The 6,925-nt window shown below is 38.3% G+C and overlaps 1 non-coding gene across 1 annotated transcript; it reads right to left on the bottom strand.

Moving 5' to 3' along the window:
• Window positions 1-5,466: 5,466 nt before the first annotated feature.
• On the bottom strand, window positions 5,467-5,680 carry LOC112132972 (small nucleolar RNA U3). The gene has a single exon (XR_002914662.2). It is a non-coding gene; the product is annotated as a small nucleolar RNA U3 (small nucleolar RNA).
• Window positions 5,681-6,925: the final 1,245 nt, after the last annotated feature.

Here is a 6,925-nt window from a genome sequence, read left to right as displayed (position 1 = left end):
GAAATTTTGCCTCTTCACCTTTCCAAAAGAAATGACTGTAATTGTTCTTTAATTCTGAAACAACCTTATCTTTTGGTAGCTCAATAATGGCAGCATCTGGTATAACTTGGATGCAAGGACTGTTGGCAAGATCACTATAATTTCCAAGATTTCCAGAAATTTTCAATTAAGACTGTTTTAAAAATAAAAAAATGCAGGATTTGTTTTCAAAGCTGGAAAATAAATGCCTGATTATATGGAATGGTCCCCTTTTGAGGAAAGAAACTGTGAATAGTTTGGAGCACAATCTGGCATAATGAAGGGAATGTAAGGTTTAGTCCTGCAGTCACTAGTTGTATGACTTCAAGCAAATTACCCTTTCTAGGCCTCAGTTTCCTTATCTGAAAAATGGGGACGATAATAATACTGTACCTACCTCATACGTTGCTTTGATGATTAAATGAGCCAATACATGTAAAGTACTTGGAAGAGCACTTGCCTCTAGTAGAGTTTGTTCTTATTGTCAACACTACAGGAGTTACTAGGAATTAATCAATACATGATTAATTCTCCCTGTAGACTTTTCAGAAGACTTAGCATTAGAATTTTATTTTTAAGGGCACACCAGTGCAGGAGCATAGGCTTTTTTCTCAAACATCTTGATAACACCAGAAGGCATTTGCAGATTTCAAACTGACAACTCGTGACAATGTGTAAGTTCTAAGTTTCAACCCAATACTCTTTGCCTCAAGTTGTTCTCCTTCCACTTTAGAGAAATCATTACTTCCTGTGTTAAACAAATGCGTCAAAATCATCTTAGAGTTCCCCTATGAGTGATCCTAGTTTTGAAGAGACTATTCTCAACCCACCTGTCAATTATGTCAGTGTAAAGGCATCCAGAACATCTGTCCTGAATTTCCCTGGACTGCACCTGGACTTCAAAATGATGGAAGGTGGTGATCTAACTGTGCAGAAAACATTGTGAAACAGGCCACATTCTCAAACTGGTTTGAGAAACTTTTAGAATAAAATGTGTCTGGCTAGGTTTATTCAGTCTTAGTTATTACTCTTTGTGTATACACAAGGATTTCAAACCATCAATAAATGACTGCAAGTGGTTTCTAGTCATATCCAACCAACAAAAAGTCTTCCCTTATGTGTCAAAAAGCAAGCAAACCTCAAATTGGTAAGTTTTCTTTTCCTGGAGAGATTCTGTGGAATATGATACCTGAACAATTAGAATGAGAACATAGTGAAGTATGAAGCAACCTTATAGTTCCATAAATTCTAAACATAGAAAAATAAACTGAAAATTCCAAATATTTAAAACCTTACGTTTACATTGAAATTGAAAGAACTCAGAGCAGTCTGCTATGTTCAGCATAAAAGGCAGCATTTGTAAGAGAGGGAAACGTACAAAGTCATCCAGCCTGGAATGATAGAATGGATATGAATAAAATTTATTTCCCTGTAGAAATGTTCAAAGCAATGCTATATACCTTTTCGTTTCCCATAAACTGATAGCATTTGAAATTATTTTTGTACATTTATAAATTCTCTCAAACATCACAAAATGTTTAAAAAGAAAAAATTAAAGTGTGGTTTTGGGGAGGTCAATGTAGAAATGCATTAACTGTTTTGTGATGAAGAAAAGGAAGTTTGAGTAAGTGGTATATAATGTAGTCCTTTGACAAGATAGAAAATGGTCGTTTTCAAAGTCCATTTGTTTTTTTTCATTAACTCATTTAGGCCCCATTGTGTTGCAGAAGTTTTGTGTACAAGATAGATTTATTTTGGTCTTCAGGGGAAATGTCAGGAAACAGATGATTAAATGGATGGATATGAGGCAGTTTAGGAAATGACAATATAGAAACATCCATCAGATGCTTTGGGACCTTAGAGAGGTCTAACTCAACTCAGATGGGGAAGAAGAGGAGACAGGAAAAGTCCCAGAGAAGGCAATGCTGAGCTCCTACCCATCTCAAAAGATGGATTAACATTGGCAGAAGGAGGTGCTGGGAAGACTCCTCAGGCATGAGAAAAGCTGGAGCAAAGTCCCAGAGCAGTGAATCTGTGACACATTCAGGGAGGAATAAGTATTCCTCCTGAAAATGCCATGTGGGAATACAATATGGAAGGTAGGGAGTGGTAAGGGGTGGGATTGGGAATCTGGAGTGGGGCCAGACCTTTGAATATGTTAAGAAATGTGGACTTTATCCTTCAGGACAATAGGGGATGTGGAAGAACTGCAAGTAGACAATAGGGAGAAAACAAAATCCCTCTGGCTACAATGAGGAAAAGAGTTGGTGGGCAGGACACAGAGACAATAGCAGGAAGGTTCCCATGGAAGCCGTTGTAATAGCCCAGGTTAATTTTTTAATGTTTTATTTTGAAAAAATTATAGATTCATAAGAAATAGCAAAATAAAAGAAAAAGACCCTATATACTCTTAAATGGTAACCACTTCCTTTAGTGGTAACAACTTACAGAACTATAACAACTTACAGAACTATAATGTATTATAAAAACCAGGAAACTCACATTGGCACAATGCTATGAACTAGACTATAGACTTTATTTAGATTTTACCAACTTTTATATACCTATAGGTTTATGAAATTTTATCACATGTGGAGATTCATATAATGACCACCATGATAAAGTTACAACTCAAGTGAGGTTTGATAAGGACAGGAACAAAGAAAAGATGGAGAAAAGAGGAGAGATTCACTAAATATTTAGGACATAAATGCCAATAGTTAAAAGCATGGGTTCTGCAGCCAGAGTTTCCCAGGCTGCATACCAGCTATACTACTGACTAGCTTTGTGGCTAGGGATGCTGTGTAACCTCTCCGTGCCTCAGCTTTCTTGTCTGCAAAATTGAGATAACAGTAGTACTTCCTAAAGATGTAGTGAACAATAAACTGGTTTATAACAAGCATAGAGCAGTAGCTAGCATATGGTAAGTGCTGTGAATGTGTTAGCAATTACTGTTAACTAAAATCTAGATAGAGACTGACGGGACGTGGAAGTGAAGAAAAGGTCAAATCTTGGGCTTATGCTACTTAGTAGATGGCACTGGCATTCACTGGCATAGAATGATAGGTTTAGTAGGGGAGGGAGGTTAGTAAAATTTGATGTGCCTTTTTCATCCAAGTGATGAAATACAAAAGAGGGTTAAATATTTATAATGGAGATGAGGTTCAGAATAATGTTTGTGCCAAATTTGTATCCCCTACAAAGTCTAGTAGGAAGCCCATCTAGAAAGAAATCTGATTTCTTATGGCAACAGTCTGTAAGAAGGGCTTTGGCTCTAGTCCCCATGGTTTGCTCAGTATATAACATAAGCATGACCACAAACATCAGACTACACCGAATGCAGAGTGTAGCTTGGGAAATCCCTGACAGGTATGACTCAGGGAAATGTTCACTTTCGTTGGACTTCAGGTTCCACATTATTGCTGATGTTTGCTGATGTTTCCAGGAGTCTTGATGTCATTCCGCATCTCCTCAGGTATCCCACCTTGATAGGTAACTTTTCAAAAACTCTCTACAGCTATTGTTGTTATTAATTCAAGGTTAAACATAAAGTAATCTGCATCCCTGTAATGGTTTCTCTTTCAAGTGCAAGTTATGGAGACATGCAATTTTCTCTTTGCCATAAGCTATGGTAAGAAATGGCCAATCAAAATGCAGCCCAGGAAGCAATGAGTGGTCAGGGAGAGGGCACTTGTGCCAAGCTCTTCCAATCCTATTCTGTCTTTTGGGAATTTAAATCACAAAGAGCTAAGAGGAGGATGGATCAGCATCACCTTCAGGAAGGCCTCTGGAAAGAGTATGAGGAACCTAGCCCCTGATTTGGCATTTAGCCCTTTTTTTGTATCTATGAACTACTTCAATATCCTTTTAAAATTATTTATTATTTATTATTTTTATTTTTTTGAGACAGGGTCTACTTCTGTTGTCCAGGCTTGAGTGCAGTGGTAGAATCACAGCTCACTGCAGCCTTGACCTTCCAGGCTCAAGGGATCCTCCTACCACAATCCCCCAAGTAGCTGGGACTACAGGTGTGCACCACCACATCTGGCTAATTAAAAAAAAAAATTTTTTTTTGTAGAGACAGGGTCTCATTATGTTGCCTCAGCTCATCTCAAACTCCTGCCTGGGGTCAAGCAATCCTCCTGCCTTGGCCACCCAAAGTGCTAGTATTACATGTGCGAGTCACTGTGCCTGGCCCTGTATCCTTTTAATACTTCTCTTTTCTCCTTTATTTAGCATGCTTTCTGTTCTTTGCAACCAATGAAACTTAAATCTTAAGACTATACTTTTTTTGTAGTGTAAAGTAGTACAAAATTTGGAATATCAATCTGGCAGTATGTGTCAGTATTATAAATGTGCTCATATTTGGCTTAGCAGTTTTTCTTCTAGCAATTTATATCAGAAAAAATACTCAGTCGAGTTCAGAGATATACATACATAGGATGATTATGAATATAAAATTTGGAAATTGAATGCCAAGAAAATGGTCATTAAATAAATTAGGATTTAGCAATGTGATAGAATGTTATGGAGTCATTAAAAAGGATGATATATACATATTTACTAACTGGAAAGGAATGCCATGAAATAATAGTAGAAAAGGCAAACTACAAAACATCTTAGATTTAGATAGCATGATCCAATTTGCATGATACAGCATGGTGGGTATGCATGCATGTGTGTATGTGGGTGTGCGTGTAGCCAGAGAAAGATGTTTGAAAGGAAATATGCCAAATTCTTAAAAAATGGGGATTATCTCTAAGTGATGGGTTTTATTTTTGTCTTTATTGTATATTGTGTATATGACATTGTATATTGTATTATGTTTTAGAAATGAACTTATATTTGTAATCTGATTTTTTTTGAAAAATAAAATATCTTTTCTTATGCAGAAATCCATGTGCATTTTCTTCCATTGCATGAGCACACTTTGCCCACAGCTGAGATGGAGACTGATGTTTTACAGTGAAATGAGACATTTGTATACATTCATATGTGCCTTGTATTAATGAAGAACATTGAGCCCAAGGCCTTAAATACGTCAGAGTTACAGATATGGCCTGTGTATTAGTTTATTATGGTTGCCAAAACAAACTTGATGACTTCACAGAAATTTATTTCTTCACAGTTCTGGAGGCCATAAGTCCAAAATCAGCATCACTGGGTTGAGCACAAGGTGTTCATAGGGCCACATTCTCCCTGAGGTTCTGGAGGAGAATTCATTTCTCACGTCTCCCAGCTTCTGATGGCTGCCAGTATTCCTTGGATTGTGGCCACATCACTCTAATTTCTGCCTCTGAGTTTACATCACCAACTCCTTTTCTGTCTGTAGTCAAAATCTCCCTCTTCTGCCATCTTACAAGGACACTGTTGATTGTATTAAGGACCCATCAGGATAATCTCCTCATCTCAAGATTCTTTTTTGTTTGTTTTTTTGTTTTTCAGAAAACCACTCAGACTGCCTCCTCTCCCTCTTACTCTCCAGGGAGGAGAGAAGAATGATCTTCAAGGGCAGAAGGCAGTTACATCCAAGCAACACTGAAAACTGGCTTCATGCTCAGGAGAGAATGCTGCGCTTTTTCCTTGTGATTTCTGGTGCTCTACATATTCAGAGAACCTTCTCTAGTAACAAACTATAGAAATGATCCCTCAAAGTCTTCAAGATTCTTAATCACATCTGAAAAGAGCCTTTGTCATGCCAGACCCTTGCTGACATCAATAGGAGTGACACCCTGTTTGACAGGCTGAAGAAGAGACCTAGAGCCAGTGAATGAGTTACAGGGTTTATTGAAGAAACTTATGTACAGGGTGATCCAGTGTCAATGGGCTGGATAAAAGAACAGCTACCACTTGTAAAAAACATGCAGTTTAGGCCGGGTGTGGTGGCTCACGCCTGTAATCCCAGCACTTTGGGAGTCTGAGGCGGGCAGATCCCGAGGTCAGGAGATTGAGACCATCCTGGCTAATACTATGAAACCCCGTCTCTACTACAAATACAAAAAGTAGCTGAGCGTGGTGGCACATATGCCTGTAGTCCCAGCTACTTGGGAGGCTGAGGCAGGAGAATCGCTTGAACCTGGGAGGCGGAGGTTGCAGTGAGCCAAGATCGTGCCACTGCACTCCAGCCTGGTGACAGAGTGAGACTCCATCCTCCCCCCCCCGCCAAAAAAAAGAAAATGCAGTTTATGTGGCATTTTCACTTAGCACCTTTCTCATATCAGCCTATACCTCACAACCTTCATTTAACCCAAAACAAAGGGTTTTGATCCCCTGTATGGCCCATGTTCCATGGGATGGGCTGGGGATTCAGATGTTCCTTATAGATAAGGAATGAATCTCCGGTTTGGCCACTCCAGATTCCTTAGCTTTGGACTCAACACACATTCTTTTTAGACCACAGGGTCAATCTGAGGGTATCAAGTTATTGCTGTCAGGTGTGTTTGCCATACAGAGTCATTCTCAGAATGTATGCTTAAGTTATTGCTGAAAGGTACATCTCTCACATGCGCATTTTCCATATAACGTAACATTTACAGGTTTCAGAAATTAGAAACCAACATTTTAGGTAGATTATTTTTAGCCTACTCCTGTATACCATCCTAACAATAAGAAATCCACACCAAATTTGCCAAGACTATTGATTTGTCTTTGCACCTATTGGAAACACACACCTGAATCCATTGATTAAAACAGCACCACAAAGTAAATTTAATAATACATTTCAAGTTTTGAAATGAAGCATTCATCATTTTACAGTTCTAAGAACATAAAAGTATGCATTTGTGTCACATTTATGTGACACTTCATAAAAATGTGTTCAGGAATCTAGAGAGAATAGATAATCACAGTTCTAGGAGAAAAAAATGGCACAGGCAAATGGGGTAATTAGGGAGATTAATGAAAGAGA

Source organism: Pongo abelii, chromosome 2 (genome assembly GCF_028885655.2).
Source record: "Pongo abelii isolate AG06213 chromosome 2, NHGRI_mPonAbe1-v2.0_pri, whole genome shotgun sequence".
Lineage (NCBI taxonomy): Eukaryota > Metazoa > Chordata > Mammalia > Primates > Hominidae > Pongo > Pongo abelii.
Note: the sequence above shows the minus strand (reverse complement) of the source record. Positions and strands in the feature narration are given on the sequence as shown.